Source organism: Lampetra fluviatilis, chromosome 60 (genome assembly GCF_964198595.1).
Source record: "Lampetra fluviatilis chromosome 60, kcLamFluv1.1, whole genome shotgun sequence".
NCBI lineage: Eukaryota > Metazoa > Chordata > Hyperoartia > Petromyzontiformes > Petromyzontidae > Lampetra > Lampetra fluviatilis.
Genome location: NC_136334.1, coordinates 2,167,324 through 2,185,742, shown reverse-complemented (window position 1 = coordinate 2,185,742; position 18,419 = coordinate 2,167,324). Strand labels below are relative to the sequence as shown.

Here is an 18,419-nt window from a genome sequence, read left to right as displayed (position 1 = left end):
GTGGTCGCGTGGACTTTTCTCCGGGTCCTCCGGTTGGCTGCTGCTATTTCCACACGATCAGCCACTTTGTTGAGCTATCATTTGGTGGACAGGTTGCTTCTGGAAAAGAGCTACGTAGCTCAGTGGGCCTTACATGATAAATTAAAACTAGAATAGTTTTCATTTTAGTTCCCCCCCCCCCTTTCCCGCCCATATTTAATTTCCTGACACTTTTAAGGAAATAACAAAATCGTAATGAATAAAGAGTTCTGCGTAAATATGTAGAGGAAAACCTCGCCGAATGCGGTTTTATTGGAGCGCATGTTTTGGCTCTACACGGTTTACTTTCATGATGTCTTGCATAATATCGCCCTTTGGGGTTAGATCGCGTGGATATATAAATGTGTCGTTAAACCTGCCACCACCCGACACAGCCAAGGGATGTCACGTAAGCAGAACGTGATAATTCGTCACTAGTACAGCACACCGGTGTGTGTTGGAGAGCAAATCCACAACATTTACAATTTGAGTGCGATGTGTCGCCAGTAATTACAACTAACTTCATCAGGCGACAGCCAGATTTGTGGAGAAGTCCTCCTGTTACGTTCATTAAACCATTCGGTGGCCGGTTTAATGACACATTTATATATTTAGGCGATCTAACCCATAAAACTATATTATGGATGATATTGGTCGCGAAAGCCTACGTGTTAAACATTCATGATGTTTGTTTTGCGGAACACGACGGCGTTGATGATGTGGCTATGCGAGGTTTGCCGCTGCTAAAGTTGTTTGCTTAGAGACAGTTGTTAGTTGGACTTTGCGAGAGGCGAGTGCTGCATTCGTCGGAAGGAACCGAAGGGCGATTTAATCGACTTGGCGACGACGACTTATTTGTCTTCCAGGTCGGTTCCTTCGTTTTGTGATGGTTCCGATTGACAAGAGCCTGCATTCGCGACATTTAAACAACGCGTCGGGGCCGGCCTGGTTTCCCCGACGTGACTTGGCATGGAGCTTTTATTATTCTCGAGCGTTTTGCGCGGCCGATCTTTTTTCTATGAAACCCCATCAGCACAACGGCAAAGTGACGCTTCTACCGTTGACCGCCCGTTTTTGTTTTCTGCGCGGCGTTGTAACGAGACGCTGCTCCAACACGCGCAGCAAAATATTCACGCACATTGCCGCGTGCGTCCGGCTGTCCACTCGTTGAGGACGCTCGTCATGAGGACGCTCGTCATGCGGACGTCCACAATAGCGAATCGTTCAAGTGACAGTGCTGGGGGCAAGCAGCAGGCTGGCAATTCAGTGTTAGGGGCCAGCGTCGGGCTGGCAATTCAGTGTTAGGGGCCAGCGTCGGGCATCAGTGCCGTGGTGCGGAAAGAGTGATGCAGACAGGGTTTTGTGTTGAGGTAAAGATAAAGAGTTCACACACACGAGAAATGGAGAGCGACTAAACAACCTTAAGTACAAGGACAAGGGCAGAGCTTGTGTAGAATTAGGATGGATGGGAGTGAGTGATGATTTTTTACCCAGGAACTCAACCCCCCTTTTCCCATGAAGTTGATAATTCGTTGAATGCGGTTTTGCTCACCACGGTTTTTCTCCATCAACGTAAACCCCGCGCCTAGCGAGGTTGCCCTGTACTACACGTATCAGCGACCACTATGCTAAATAATTTTTGGGAGTAATCGGCTTCATAATTTTCCCAGCTCACTGAAATATTTTCCCGACGTGCTATCGGGTCGTGCCCCTCGCATCTCGGCACGATGTCTGACGTTTTTGCTCCATGTGCTGGGCTCATGGCACAGCAGTTGTTATCATTATTACGACTATGTTTTTCTTTATTACGTTTATTACCATCCTCAGGAAGACGACGACGATGATGGTCCGACCGTACAGACCACAGGTGTTCACGTGAACAGTCCGACAATCGCTTGCTCACACCACTGCTGGCGGAAGGACCTCCACCAGAGGACACATGAGAGAGCGTTTGGCCTCCTCTTTCACGCCTGCCAAACGCTCGGCCGTTTTAGATGGTGCCACGGGTGTTTTCTGTGGGGAAAGCAATCGTGTCTTGTTGCGCTGTTGGCTAGATAAGGATACCATGATGTTGCGACAGTAAACTGGTTTTGTGTTGTGCGTTTTAACTTTTTTTCATTTTAATCGGAGAACGATCTCACGGAAAAAAAATGAACGCGTTCCTGCCTCTCCTGTGTTATCGTTTCAGAGAATCGAACGTCAAAGCCGCCCACGCCCTCGACGAGCGCACAGAAAAACACTCCCGAAGAGTCCCCATTTAAACCACTTAAACCGATCCGCCAACTCCATAGAATAAAATAATCGCCACACCGCTCTGGCCCTGCCAATCTCATTCATCCAATTCGCTCACCCTCCGCTGTGGAGATGGCAGAGGCGAGAGGTGCGTGCGGAATGAAAACATCGCAAAGTCTTGGCAAAACAGAACGGGCCGCCGTCGATAAGACGCCCAACCCTTCCTCACGTGCCAGCAGAATCGGCGGGATGAGCCAAAATCAGCCCGCCGGGCCAAATGGCACACGCGGCGCTCCCGGGCCCCGTGATCAAAAACCAGGGCGGCACCTTCTGATATGCGGAGGGGGCGGCTGCGGGGGCGGTGGCGGCGGCAGCAGGGACGGCTCCATTACGGACGACGCCCCCGAGGACGTGGGAGGGGGGAGCGGAGTGAGCGGGGTGAGTGGGGGGCCCCGAGGGTCTCCGGAAGATTCGCCTCTCGGCACGTTTCTGCCATTAATCGCGATGGACTGCGTGCTGCTGCACATCGACGACGACGACGACGACCACCGCAGTGAGGACAGCGACGTTTGGCAGCCCGACCAAGGCCCTGACGCCGTCACGGAGCGGCGAGCGCCGAGCGCCGAACTTTCCTCCGCCGCCGGCGAGCGGTCGGACCGAGCCGGGTGCTGCCTGAATGGCGGGGGGGAGGAGGAGCAGGCAGAAGAGGAGGAGATGGCGGTAGAGGAGTTGGGAGAGGCCCGCGAGACGACGTGGGAAGCGGAAGAAAGCCAGCCGCCGGTCGCGGGGAGCGGCGGCAGCGGTGGCACCTCGAAGCGGCGGATGGATGGGGGCAGCCTCCCCGTTGTTGGCAGCGCGGAGAAGCTGGTGGAGCCTGCGGGAGATGGGGCCAGCGGCCCTGGCCGGCCAGCGACGGCAACGGCGGTGTCGAGCCAAGAGCCGCAGTCGCCCCCTGCCACGGTCAGTGTGCGTGGATCTTCTTGCCGCTCGTGCGGTACCCGCCACAGTATTTGTAATCTCTGCAGTTGAAATGACAAAACGATATTTGTCTTCGTGTGGTTAAACGGAGTGGGGGGGGGGCATAGTGCACGCAGAGTGCACCTTGCCAATAACGTGTGTGGTAACACCCGGGTGCATTTGTTTAACAGGGTGATGAGACACAGATGGGTCGATACCTATCCGGAGGTTTGCTTTCTCCAACAAAAGTTGCTGGGTAATGTTGGCCACCAAAGCCACGATGCCGATGGAGCTAAAGATTTTTTAATTGAGTCCGATGTGGAGACGCAGTACGGGGTTCTGTTTTTCTATCCTGCTCAAGACAATGGAAGACGATGACATACTTACAAACGTGCAATGTCCATCGGATCGCATCGACTTTTCATTAAATCACTCGTGCAGGGGTGGAGCGGTGGTGCAGTGGTTAGCGCACCGCGCTGTGAACCGTGAACCCCGAGCATCCGGCTGTTCAGCGGAACGCCCAAACGTCTTGGGATCGTTACACGAGGCATGCAAAGTTTTAGACAATTCATTGGAACAAACAACTCGCAACTTGGCTGACATATTGCCTTCGTCGCATGGGCTCGTTGTGAGTGGCCATAGACGCCGCAGCCTACCTAGGTCGCGTACGGCCGCGATGTCACCGAGAGGTGGACAATCACTCCGTCAAGCGAGGGCCGGCAGCCAGAGAGCTCTGTGAAGGTCACCTTTGACCCCCTCCCCCCCATCCTAGCAAGAGTTCGTGTTTGGCTTTGGTAGCCGAGCCACCACGTTAACGAACCCACGAATTCTCCTTCCCCAGCACCACCGCCTGCGCTTGACCCCTCCCCCACGCCCCCCCTCTACGTCCCGCCCCCCGCGCCCCCCCCCCACACCCCCTCCCCGCATCCCCCCCCCCGTGCCCCCCTACGCCTTCCACACCCCCCCCCCCACGTCCTCCCCCACGTCCCCCCTGTAAATCGATTTCAACCGTTTAGCGCCGTGACGGCTCTCCCAGTTAAACGAGCAGTCACAACGAGAAGTCCCATGATGTAGCTGCTCACCCCGAGCTCTCAATGTCCTGATAGTGGCATTGTATTTGTGCTGTTCGCCTTTTGGCACCCTCTGGTCTCACACTGTTTGAGACTAGGCTTTAAAGAAAGATGTCTGGTGTGGTCCAGTTTCAAAGACAATGCATCATCATATGCTACCAGAGCATGTTTTTTTGTTTGCATGTTCACCAAAAGTACTGTGTGGTTAATGCAGTCATGAGTCCTTGCAAAATGTTTCTGCTTGGTGTTTTAACATCTTAACACCTCCTGTTTTATTGCCATAAAAGTAATTATTTCTTATAATAATCAATAGCGTTGGTGTGATGGGTGCTGTCTCTCGCTCAGCTCACTTCCCCGGCACGCGCTGAGCTGCGCTTGGCAGCGTCGTATTTTTTCGAGGGCGGCGTTTCACGTCGCCAGCATGTGTTTGTCATTTGAACGGACGACTGCAGAAATTTGAGGAATCTCAAGATTCTTAAGAATCCTTGATGCCGAGCAGCCGGGGCTGAGACCCATCTGATCACGGTGCCAGCGGCTCTACTCGGAACAAACGAGGGGACTCTACGTCTCGTTCGCATATCCGTCTCTCCGCAAATGAAATCTAGCGGCATTTTTTGACACGACCTGTCGGCCACGCGGCCTCTCAACGGAGTGCGTACTCATTCTGGCAACATTGCTTCAGTGCAAGCGGAACTCTTAGACTGGTCTTTCGACAGACAGCATCCGACCAGCAGTCGAGCCAGTTTAAATCAATGCTGGGGCTCTGCCAGATGTCATATGCAAGGTCATTCTCAGTAAGTTATGGATCTTGCTCAAAGTAGCCTTGCGATCACCTCTATGTGAGTCTATGGGTCTCGGTGTGAGTCTGTGAGTCACCGTTTGAATCTATGAGTCTCTCTATGAGTCTATGAGTCTGTCTGTGGGTCTCTGAGTAAGTTTGTGGGTCTCTGGGTCACCGAGTGAGTCTCTGGGTCTTTGTGTGAGTTTTTTTTATCTCTATGTGAGTATATGGGTCTCTATGGGTCACTGTGTGAGTCTATGGTTGCCAGCGGCCTCCCCCAGTCTCCACCCCCCAGTGGCCTCCGCCTGTGCGGTCGAGCCCTCCCCGCTCTGCGGTGTCGCCCCCCCTGCCACTGCTACCGCTGCTTCCACCGTCTCTCCTCGGGTTGTCTCCCTCCGCTTCTCTTCCCTTCTCCTGTCGGCCTCCACCCATCCCCGTTGCATGATTGGCATGCGGTGAATCACTCTTTATAGGCCTTGTGGGAGCGCCTTTACAGTGTTCAACAAGCCTTGTCGGTGTGACAGAACGATGACGGCTCTTGGCACGCTCTGCGAAGCTTACGCTGTTCTCTTCTCCTCTTGCACACTATTGGCGGAAATCCGTGCAGAAGCCAAGTACCCATGTCGAGATCTGCTGTCCACGACGAGAGGGCTTTTGGAGAGAGTTCGTGTAGCTTTGCCGCTCCTCCTCCTCCGTCGAAGGACTCCCAGTGGGTTTACATTATGGTCCATAGTTTGCATCTCTGAGTCAGTGCCATATTAAGCTAGTGCGGGGCCTGTAGCATATGTTCTAAAGGGGTGATCATTAAACAAAACATGTATACAGGTAGTCCCCGACTTACGATGGAGATGCGTTACGACGACCCCATCGTAAGTCAAAAATATCGTAAGTCGAAAATGGCCTAGCCTACCCAGGAGCCTTAAAGAATGGTGATAATTTAGCAAAAGAGAGCAATTTACAGTACCGTACTGTATAAACTATATACTGTATGTATTTATTAATTACAATACTGTATTGCACAGTACATTTTTAAGTAAAAAACAAGGTAAATTCTTAGCCTACCTTTGAGGAAACAATCCTATCTGCTATAAAACACTTTTAACATGCATTGAACACCGAGAAAACTTAACTCCGTCGACCGCTGGTGAGAGTGAGAGGCATCACACAAGGCGGGAGATGCATTCAGAACATCCCGGTAGTGTCCCAACGTTCAGAATCGTACCTCGTATGCTGCTGCGTTTGCCTGCCGCGCGAAATGTAAAATATTTTACAATTTTGTCATATCGCCATCGTAAGATCGAAATATCGTAAGTCGGAGACTCCTTGTATATTAAAACACACATTTTTTACTTGCATAGTAAAGTAATTGTATTTTTTCATTTGCTATACAGCCAGATAATACGACAAATCGCTAACCTTAAACACCCAGTCATTCGTAAAAGTTGAAGGCAGTATAGTACTATAGTAGTAGAACAAGTGCAGAATCACTGCACCGGAATTTATAGCTTAAAAGCATTTAGCGTGGGGCCCGTAACATATGTCGCTACTTTTGCTACTAGGATAATCCGGTATTTCTCTGAGTCTCTATCAGTCTCTATGGGTGCATCGGTCTGTCGTAGAAGTTTTGATGTGTGTTCATGGCTACACCACTGGTGTCTTCGAGGAGGAATGTCAAAACCATTCAGTTATTCACAGGCTGCTGACGTTGATGTTGTTATTTTTACGTGGTTGATGTGGTTGATGTCGTTGTTGTTGTTCTGATGTCGTTGTTGTTATTGTTCTGATGTGGTTGATGTATTGTTGTTATTGTTCTGATGTGGTTGATGTCATTGTTGTTGTTCTGATGTGGTTGATTTTGTTGTTATTCTGATGCGCTTGACATTGGGTGTGAGACGGTAGCCTTCTCGCGATTGCTCCACCTCGTCACGTCTTTTCGCGTTACCTTCACATCATTCGGGCGCAGCGGACGTCGTTAACCGGAATCCGGGGTGTGGTGAGAAGCGGAGGCTTGAGCAGCGAGGCTGCACCACACAGAGGATCCCCACTATGGGTGAATTCAGCCTGAGGTGTCTGCCGTTCCTATATAAAACTAAAACGTCCACGGCGTCGTACTTTCCAGGCCCGTCCAGAGTTTAAGCGACAGGATGGCGAGTTTTAAACCCTTCTACCACGTAAGGCACTCCTCGACCTACGAACGCCCTCACTTACGAACGCCCTCACTTAAGAACGCCCGCACTTACGAACGCCCTCACTTACGAACGCCCTCACTTAAGAATGCCCGCACTTACGAACGCCCGCACTTAAGAACGCCTGCACTCATGAAATATGCATTTGTTTAACATCGATTTAGAACGCAAAATCGCGCTTGCAAACTGAACTGCGAGAAAATTTTGTTCAGCGGAGCAATCCTCCGTGAGATGTAATGAGTCGGCCTCGCGTGATGGAGTGAGTGTTTGTGTGTGCGTGGGCGCGAGTGCACATGCAAGTGTGTGTGTGCGTGCGTGCGTGTCCCCGTGTGTGTGTGTGTGGGGAGCGGTAGTGTAGCGGTTAGCGCACTGCGCTACAAACACAGCCTACCCGAGTTCGATTCCCACTCACGGCCAACACCAGTGACGATTATCTCAACCGGTTCTGGGCATCCCCTAGGTCGACTCAGCCTCAATTGAGTACCGAGTGAAATTTGTAAAAACATGGCAACTAGGGAGACAAAGGCGGTCGGGCGCTCTGCCGGCCTTCATAGGTACTTGCTAACAGGACTTGCTCCTACAGTCTAATAAAGCTTTATGTGGAGGATCTTTGTCTTGTGTGTGAGTGTGTGCGCGCGCGTGTGCATTGTGTGTCTGTGTAATTGTGGTGACTCGTTGCGCCCCTTCCCGACAAGCAAGCCAGCATCAGGACTCAAGGGAAGTGAAAATAAAACATAACTTTTTTTCTGTCCATCTTATTTTATGTTTTATTTGCTATCCTGTATTTATTATAGTGTCACCTGCAAATGCACAATAGTTCTTCTTATTTATGAGTTGAACCATCCTTCCCTTTTTTGTTTATACCGTAAAACATTTCATAACACCGACCGCGCAGGCATTTAAATGCGGTGCATTGTTGTGTTCCGACTTATAATACGCCGGCTCACGAGCCGGCGTTCCGCTACGACCGCCGCTCCCCGGTGATTTTTATGGCAAGAGGAAGCCGTGGTGATGGTGGAGGTGGGGAGGTGTCTCTGCCCCGTCGTCTCAGACGCACGTCGAGCTGCTCCGGCACGCGGCAGCTTCTCACGGTTACCTCCGAACGCCGTTTCGCGATTCGACATTTGGCCGCCTCCGCCACCGCTGCGCGGCATTCCCCGGAACGAGGAGAGCGCTGCGCTTGCTTGGTTTGAGTTTTGTGTTTCTCCCCCCCCCCCCTTTTCATTCTTTGCCTTTAAAAAATGGGGGTGGAAACGTCAAACGTCCGCGCGAGCCCAACGACCCGCTTCCCACCGGAGGAAAGCGAATATATATGCGGCGGCAGAGAGGGGGGGGGGGACTTCCAGTAAATCGGCAATCTGCGTCCGCTGCACGCCAGCCGGTCCCGATGACAAACTGCTCTGAATCTGCCGTAGCCACTGCATGCATCCGAGGCCACTCAACAATGAGCTCTGTTTAAACTGGAGGGAGCAAAAGGCTCGTGACGGAGCCAGTGATTTGTTTTGGACAGTTTTGGAATGCCTTCGGGCAAGTTACTTAATTATTTACGGAATTTCTTTCTGTTTTGTTGGTTTCACCGCTTGTTGACCACCACCACCACCCCACACGATTTTACAAACTTGCACGCGATCGCAGCGGCAATGAGTTCAGGAGCTGGGTGCCAACGACGTGCTCTGCTGGCCACGACGAGAGGGCTTCAGCAGACTTTTGACTTTTAAACAACTTGTATTGCCGCCAGCAGCAACAGCACTGGAGGCAATTCCGATATGAAATACAGTCACCAGCAAACAATCGAATAAACGCTATAAATCCACGCGCTGTGGCGCTAAATGCAGCGCGCACAACACGAAAGAAAAGTCACGTGGTGGTGGTGGTCATCGCGCACGCCACGGTGACGAGGGAGCGCTTCAGAAGGTGAACACCACGAGGGTGCCGTCCACGCTGGTACAGAGAGATTGTCGGGCTCCCCAGCGTTCGAAGAAGACGTGCACATCACCGGCATGCGTGTGGTACGCGTGCTCCAGCCGGAGCCACGCCTTCAGAAGGCCCCTGAACACTGGAAGCACAGAGCAGCTGTCGTTGTCACCTTCCAGCATCTTTTTCCTCGTTCTGTACGCCGCCATCTTTGCCTGAGCACGGAGAGTTCGCCGAGTTTGTCTGCTCCTCCATTTGAGCGCAAACTCCAGTCCAGTGGTATACTGTATGGCCCATAGTTTAGGTCGCATGCCCACAATAGCACCGCTGTGTCTCGTCTGTAATGAATCACGATGCATCCCGATGCGTCTCTATGTACCCAGATGTGCCTGTACGTATCTCGCTGGGTCTCTGTATCTCTATGGGTCTACGATCAGTATCAACATGGGTCTCTATGGGTTTAGTATGCGGCCCATAGTTTGGGTCGCATGCCCACAATAAAGTGCGTTTCTCTTTTTTCATCCCCATGGTACCGCTATGCAAGTGAAGTGGAATATGCTTGATAAATTAATTGGCAGGAGGAATGAACGAGCTGTTGCTGCTGCTGCTCATGATGAATGAACGATATTATTTTGGCCCTTTGTGAATCCACAGCTCACACGTGTGGATATCTCTCGCCACCGACGACAGCCGTGGCCGTAGCGCAGTGCACTGACCACTGCGCATTTAACGAGCCCAACTGGTCAATGCATTTGTGTAAGCAAGACGCTTTACTCTTTGTAAATAAAAGTGTCGCAAATCTGTGAACTGTATTCGACAATAGTATAATGTAATAAGTAACTTTTTTTAAACGAATAATCGGATGTTTAGCAGCGATTAAATCAACACCACGATCATTGTCAGCCCATGACCTCCCCACTGATGGATGGAATGCGGTGCTCGATATTTTCACGATTGTGACCTTTTCTTGCCAGTATCAAAGTATGAAAAAATAAGAATAGGTTTTACCTTTTCTGGCAATAAAACAGGTGTTAAGATGTTCAAACACCAAATAGAAACCTTTTGCAAGGAATCATGTCTGCATTAACCACAAGCACTTGTGGTGAACATGTAAGCAAAAAACATGCTCTGATTATGAATATATGGGCATTGTCCTTGAAACTGATTGGCCAACACCAGAGACGGCCTTCTTTAGGGGCTAGTCTCACCAGTCTCAGACCAGAGAACGCCAAAAGGCGAACAGGGACAATGCATTTATAATTATCAGAGCATTTGTGGTGAGTGCAGACACGATTCCTTGCAAAGTGTTTGGATTTGGTGTTTTGACATCTTAACACCTGTTTTATTGCCAGAAAGGGTAAAACCTATTCTTCATCATAGGACCTCCTTTGCCAGTACCAAAGTATGAGAATAGGTTTTCCCCTTTTTTCTGGCAACAAAACAGTTGTGTTAAGATGTTAAAACACCAAACTGAAACCACAATATTTGTGGTCAGTATGCAAACAAAAAACGTACTCTGATAATATATGCATTGTCTTTGAAACTGACACCTCAAAACCTATTCTTGTTTTTTTTTATTTTCACGATTGTTTGTGGGATATTTCCCATCCGGAGTGACATATCTGCGCAGTCAAGTGTCTGTCGCTAAATAATAATATAAATTATAATAATAAATAATAATAATGCTGCGTCGTTTTCATTGTGCCCACTGATCTGTGGCGGTGAAGATACAAAGCCCAACAGTGACCAGGCATTCACTTTGTGTGTAGCCCCCTCTGCCCGTTTGTAATGAAGTCGCCTTCTCCGTGAGATCGTTACAAAACAAGCCGTAAAAATTCCACGAAGCGCCCCCCCTCCCTCCCGAGTTGTTGCTTTGGGAAGAAAGAAAAAAGAACAACAGCAGCAACAACATTCCTACCGTGCGGCCAGTTACCCAGTGTCGGCCAAGCACGCAACCTCAACACTGCTGATGAGATACTAAATGTCGAAACCGGCCCCCGGCGTTTGCCTGTCCGTTCGTGTTCTGCCGCTCAAATGGTGCGCTCCTCCCAGAAGCCCGTGGAGGGACAGATGCGTGAAGGTTGGCAGATCCTCCGGTTCTTCACTTTGTCACGTTGTCCGCAACGCCGCCGAGCGATTACCGTCGCCAACGATAACCTGAAGGGACTGCTGTTGGCCAAGCGCTGTTAGCGAGCAGCAGCGCCTATGAAGGCCGGCACCGTGGCACCAAGCCCGGGCCGCCTTTGTCTCCCCAACGGCGATGTTTACACCGCACCGGTTACTCATTCGAGGCTGAGCCGACCTCAGGGAGGTCTCGGACCAGTTCAAACATTCGCCACTGTTATTGGCAGCCAGAGGAGGGAATCGAACTCAGGCCACTGGGTCCGGAGTGCGTTGCGCTAACCACGACACCACGGCTCCCCCCCCCCCACCCAGATTTACAGCAGCGGAGAATGACGACTCGGTGGGCATTCGAATGCTTTGAGGGAGGACGCGTGGTATTGGGCCGAACAACTGCAGTGTGAAATGTGCCGATGAAACGGCTTCATGGGGAAGGGAGGCGGGGGGTCGGTGGTATTCCAAAAGAAAAACGTTGCAACGAGTCCCTATAACGCGCGTGCGTGGGAGTTGATTATGATGATGATGATGAGAGAGGAGAATTCTTTTAAAATTAGACATTTTTCATTTTTTTTTACCCTTTGATGGCTGTCGGGGTGGGGTGGGGGAGTTATGACATCCTCTGTTGTTCTCCTCCCACTCGACAATGTTGTGGTCTTGATCCGGGCAATAATCGTTGCGCTTTCATCTTTCCTGGGAAGGGCAACCAGAGCCACGATGAGCGACGCTTCTTCACACAACAACACCACGGCGCTCGTGCCAGGCTAGGTGCACATTAAGGCCACGTGAAGTGTCGAACGCCTGCTGGCAGGAGGTCATGGGACAGACTCGGCAGGTGCCATGGGTCGACTGGCTGAGATGACACACACACAACGTCTTAACACACACACGCACACACGTCTTCACACACGTCTTAACACACACACACGTCTTCACACACACACGTCTTCAGACACACACACAACGTGCGCCTAGAGGTTGGGGCTGGTGTGAGGCATCACAGCTGAGACGTGTGGTTTAAACCAGGCCTAGTCGCGGGGCCTCATCACAGAGCCTTGCGAGGGGGCCTCGTAGTGGGGGCCTCGTAGTGGGGCTTCGTTGCGGGGCCTCGTCGTGGGGGCCTTGTCGTGGGCCTCATCTCATCACGGGGCCCCGTCACGGGGCCTCGTCGCGGGGCCTCATAGTGGGGCCTCGTAGCAGGGCCTCGTAGCGGGGCCTCGTAGTGGAGCCTCGTCGTGGGGCCTCATCATAGGGCCTCATTACGGGGCCTCATCATGGGGCTTTGCGAGGGGGCCTCGTAGTGGGGGCCTTGTCGCAGGGCCTCGTCGCCACAGACCACATGGGGTTGGTCGCGCGCTCTTTGCCTCCTCTCTCCCTTTTTTTTATCTGAATGCCGCTCCCCAAGACGTATTGACGACGTAAACTATTCCACGCGAGAGAAGTGCGCGGTCAAGGGTTTGGCTGCCAAAATATTGCCGAAATCATTGGCGTTTTTGAGTTGAACGTCCCTCGTAAGCTGAAGGTTTTTCGTCTCCGGCGTGTGCTTCACTAACAAAGTGAAAACCAAGTCGTCATTTGCATGCCTTTTGCCAAAACGCTGCTGGATGGAGGCCTCGCATCGTGTTCGTCGGGGGGGGGGGGTTGTTTGACCAAACTTCACCACGCTGGATCATTGCGGCTCGATGAAGTTGGAGTTGTTCAGCACCGTTTCGGATATCGCTCCCAACCGATGTTAGCCATGGCGAGGAATCAAACGCTGCTTGATCACCATGCCGCATAATCACCACGCTCATTGGCGCTCAAGAACTGCGCTGGTCAGCTTTGGATTCAACAGAAGTCCGAAGAGAATAAACAAACGTGGGCATTGCGTGTCTGTGTGTGCACACATGCTCCCAGACACGCGTTTGACCTCGGCACGCATCCCATCAACATTGATGATGCACACATCCGCCGACGTCTCGCTGGCAACTGGGACGTCGGCGGATATACGTGAATAGGTCGGATTTTCTGAACATCCCTAAAAAATTTCGATTTAAAGCTTTCGTGACTGCAGGGATTCATCTTCTTGGTTCTTTCGGTAAAGTCACGTAGAATGGAAATAATAAAATAATAAAAATAAAACATAATAAAATAAGATAATTATTTTATAAATAAGATAATTACTTTATTATGTTTTATTTTAATTATTTTATTATTTCCATTCTACGTGACTTTACCGAAAGAACCAAGAAGATGAATCCCTAAAAAAGGGACAGTTGCATGTGTTGAACTTCTTTCGCATAGTACGTAGCCAACCGCACTAATCGGAGGTGTTAAACCATCGCGCACACACGGCACTTTTCAACCTGCCCAGGGCCTCCTTGTCTGGACGGTGATCATTAGGTTTGGACGGATGCTGTTACCCAGCCGGTGTGAGTGGCAACTTCCTGCATCTGATATGGTGAAACAAATAAGCATAAGTGTAATAGGATGTATTATAATAATATTCAGCCATTTGTCAATTCACTGCTCAATGGAGGTCGCTTTTATCCTGTGTCAGGCACGTAACTTGGTTTCGTCACGAATGGCCGCGCTCGTCGGAACCCAAAATCTGTGCTGGCTCGGGCTGTGCTGGTTAGGGTGGTGGAGCTGGCTCGGGTGGAGCTGGCTCGGGTGGAGCTGGCTCGGGTGGAGCTGGCTCGAGTGGAGCTGGCTCGGGTGGAGCTGGCTCGGGTGGAGCTGGCTCGGGTGGAGCTGGCTCGGGTGGATCTGGCTCGGGTGGAGCTGGCTCGGGCTAAGCTGGCTCCAGCAGGTGTGGCTCCGGCGGCGGTCCCCTTGCAGCCACCGTGCCGTATCAATTCATTGCGACCTTTGAGACTCCATCCCCTCCGCCCAGAGCTCACTTCCTGCGAGGAAACAAACGATTTTAGTGGTGGCCGCTACATTGGCAGCTGTGCAAAAGCACAACAACTGAACAAGGTTCCGGGAATACCACCGTGTGTAGCCTTGAAAGGAAAATCTATGACTTGACGTTTCTAGCAATGGGTCTTCTTAGCACATAAGTAGAGAGGCGAGAAAGAGAGGTGCCATGGTGGCGAGATGCTATCGCCCTCACCTTGTGTACAGAAGGTCGTGGGTTTGAGCCCTCCGGCTACTCCGCTTTTTCCCTTCGCATTTAGAATCGACGTCACCACGCGTGATAGCACACTTCGTTGAGCTATCATTTGCGAAAGGGAGGTTGCATCTGAAAAAAAAGCTCCATAGCTCAGCGGGGGCTTACCTGGTAAAATAAAAAGTAGATGTATCGATTGAGATAAAGAGTTGGAGGCTGCCCCTTGTTCACGCCGTGGGGCCCTGATTAGATGCACATTTGAAAACCTTTTGTTTATGATTAACTGTTTTCAAATCGGTTCGTGAACAGGTGACCTTTTGGTTGCGTGCTTCCTGCGAGCATCGCCACCACGGGCGGGCACCACCACCACGGGGTGGGCACCACCTCTGAATCAGAGCGGGGGATGGGCTTCCCGGAGTCGCCGCTAACCCCCGGTGTCACGGCGGGCCGCGTGCGTGGCCAGTCGCTCCTCATTTGCGAGTCTCTCCCAGTAGAAGAACTGCTTCCCGCGGCCACACACAATGCGGTGAGATCACCCCGAGGAGGAAACGGCAAAAGTGTTTGTGTTGGCTTGTGCCGAGAGTCACCCAAGTTTGTGGGCTTCCTTCCTTGCCTCCCTCTTCGTACAGAGAGCAACAGCTGGAATTGCACGGGGAGGTGGCCGCTGGGTCAGACGATTGTGTCATGAGCAGCGGATTGGCGCAGCGTCATCATCATCATCGTTGTGATGATGCCCTCGGGCCTTGAGTCGGTTATCCGTTCCGCCGTTCTGTTCTGCGTGGCTACAGTCTTCGGGCGCTGCCGGAGAGTTTTTGTGTTGTTGTAATTACCGACGTGTGCATCGAGTATTTGTATCTGCTGCTGCCGTGGTTAGTGCAGTAGATGCGGTTCAGTCCGGGGTTGTGGTCCCCATGAGCTTCACTGTGGGAGATCGAAGCCAGCGGATCTTTTGCGTCGTTGGATGTTTTTTGCGACTTGGCGCTCATTACACACAAAGTACTTGCCACGAATGAACCACAGTAACCTGCTGACCCCAAGACCAAGGAGCATAAACCAACACGCAAGCTCCGGTCATCCTCGCAGCGAACTGGCCAACTCGAACAATTGCCCGAACCTTGACAACGTGAAAAAGAAAACCGGAGCAATGATGGGAAAGCCTTTTAGGCCAAGGCGATGATGCCCACACGCCATGTGCGCACTTTCGCTTTCCCTCCCCGATGACGTCATGCGCGACGTCATCCTACAAAGTCGCCCGCTGCTGTGTGACGTCATCACGCCATTCGACGTCTCTGCCGCAAATCGAATGCTGCGTTTGCGAGGAAGAAGCACGCGTGTTGGAGAGCCGTGTGGAGGAATCCACGCACGTGCGTGCTTTTTCTTCCCCCGTCCATTTGCGAAACGGAAAGATTCCACCTCGACGCACGATGGGCTCAAAACGGTCAACGCAAACCCAACAAGGCGACGCTCTCGCCGTTGCCTCCTCCTGTCCTGCTACCCCACCACGCGTGGTGTCCGCAGTCGACACATTCCGAGAACCCTCCCTCTGTCCGCGAGCGTTTTCAGCATGGGTGGAAAAACCCCGATTTTTCCAGCGTCAGGCATCGGGTTTTTTCTTTAATACAATTAAACCCGATTTCGGGGAATTAAAACCTGGTTTAATGAATACGAAACTCTGATAGGCTGCTTCCTCGTCGGTGCTGCTATCGTACTCGGGGCCGTCGGGAAAGGGGTAGTCGTAGAATGCGGCGGGTAGGTTGGTGTTGATGAACACGAGCTTCTCCTCCACAATCGTGGGCGCCAGTGAGTTCCTTAGAATGGAATGGATGAAGCCCATCTTTGAGAAGTGCGGTTCATAATTAGAACCAATTAAACCGGATTTCTCCCAATCTCAGATGGTCGGGTTTAATATAAAAAGACAATTAAACCCGATTGTAAAAAAACCCTACTGTGCCACCCTCGGTTTTCAGGAACATAACGCTGCAGTAAACCTCGTTCCAATGGGGAAAAACAGGGTTACGGTCCCGGTACGAGTGAACACGGGGAAAATGGTAAATTAATCATGCATTATAAAGAACAATGTGTTTTTTTTGTATTACTGATGATGATGATTTGACGACGATGAGGAATTCAGGAGGATGACTTCTCGGGAAGACGCGGGGCGTTTGACAACAACGCCGCATGGCTGTTGTCATTTTAGCACTTTGGGGGGGGTGGGGGGGTAAACGTTTAGCCGCAACACTTTTCCCGATTGCATTCACGGTCTTTTTAATGGACCCCCTCGCCCCCTCCGCGGTCGACTCGTTCGCACCAAAACGGCACCGAGTCATTGTCGGCGTCGTCGGCGGCTCCGTGGTTCCGCCCTGGGCGGTTGACGACCACCGTCTCCGCACGCTGCCGGATAGTTTGTAAAAAAAGTAAGTAACTATTTTTCCCTTTGTCCATTTATCCACTAGGAGGCAACAGTAGGCCTTTCATTCCTTGCAAAAATACGAGCTGGCTGGGTTGCTTGGAGGTCGCGGTGCTGAGCTTGGTGGTACCCTGTGATCAACCCGTCTTCTCGGTTGGAGTCGGCTTATGGGTCTCATTGAACTGCACGCAAAAACCCATCGCGTTCAATTCTTGATTCCGCGCTTCATCTGTCTCAATTTCGGATCGGAGAATTGAGAATATCAAGTTTTGTGAGAGCACGGCGGACACTTCTCTCAGTGGCAGGGCGGTTGGGAAAGCTTTGCTCCTTACATGTGCGCACCGGAGGTCAGTTGGAGAAGGGATCTCGGAGGTAACTCTGTGATGTCCACTTCCATGGGCCGTAAAATAATATGTTGTCTCGAGCAAACAATTAAATTGATGTCCCTTTGTCGGTTTACTGCTGGACGAAGGCATCCCCCCCCACAGTGTCTATCATGAAAGGTTGTTTGACCATACTTCACCATACCGGTCGGTGTGGTCAGCAAAGGCATGGGGGGAGCGGTGCCCAGGTCCAGTTCAGATATCACCGGCCTCGAATGTTGGCTGTGCACTGGGAAGTGAACCCGGAGCTCGCGGGGTTCACCGTGACATGCCTTAGCTGCTACGCCAACGCTATTCATAACAGCTATAATTGTGCGTGACAATATACGCACTGTCCTCGCGAGCCCGTGACTTGAACAGCTCAGTCAAATTCTTTTTTTCCGCCCCGTTCCGAGGCCGCTCCGTTAGGCGCGAGTGTGAGCGCATGCATGCACTCACGCTCGCGCGTGCGCCTCTTTGTGGGCTTTGCCGGAATAAGAGGCTGCTGTGTGCATGCGGGTGGAGGAGAGGGAGAGTCGGGGGTTTGCGGAGGATGGGAGAGACGATGAGCACCGTACACCACAGACAGAACACCACGGGCCCTTGAAAATAGCCCCCGGGTAAATTGAGTCTCGTGAAGAATATTGTTGTACGTGGGGGGGTGGGTAGGGGGTGAATGTCCGTGGTGTGGCTGTGAATGAGCTGTGAATGATCGTGGTGAGGTGGTGAATGGCCGTGGTGTGGCGCTACTGAACACTGAGGTCCCTTTGTCCGACTTTCTAGTACTCGGCACAATTTTGGTGTCAAAATGTGTCCCGTGCTGTTACATCACAGACATCCGTGGGTCCTCAGCGAGAGCAGTCAGCACAAGGCGCCTGGCAACCATAACGCACCATGCACGCAAGCTTCTTTGCACAGCGCCGCACACAGACAAAGATCCCCTGTGTAGCCTTAATAGACTTGGTGGCAAGTGCCGTTAGCGAGCAGCACCTGCGAAGGTCGGACGGCGCACGACATGTGTGGCCGGCGCCGCGCCCGGCCGCCTTTGTCTCCCCAGTGCTGATGTTTACCACACACAGCACCAGGTATACATTTGAGGCTGCGTCGACTTAAGGGGAGTCCCAGTACCTATTCGGTTGTTTGTTACTGATTGTGGACATGAGCGGGAATACAACTCGGGTTGCCGGGTTGGTAGCTCTGTGGTCTAACCAATGCGCCACCGCTCCCCACAACAGTACCACACACACTCGCCACCGTACACACGCACCACCTCACACACGCAC

General features: G+C 51.7%; 1 pseudogene across 1 annotated transcript in view; it reads left to right on the top strand.

Moving 5' to 3' along the window:
* Nucleotides 1-18,419, top strand: part of LOC144951016 (rho GTPase-activating protein 7-like) — a 188,715-nt pseudogene that overhangs the window by 28,637 nt on the left and 141,659 nt on the right. The window contains exon 2 of the transcript XR_013640445.1: nucleotides 2,207-3,210. The product of XR_013640445.1 is annotated as a rho GTPase-activating protein 7-like (transcript). The remainder of the gene's footprint in view (nucleotides 1-2,206; nucleotides 3,211-18,419) is intronic.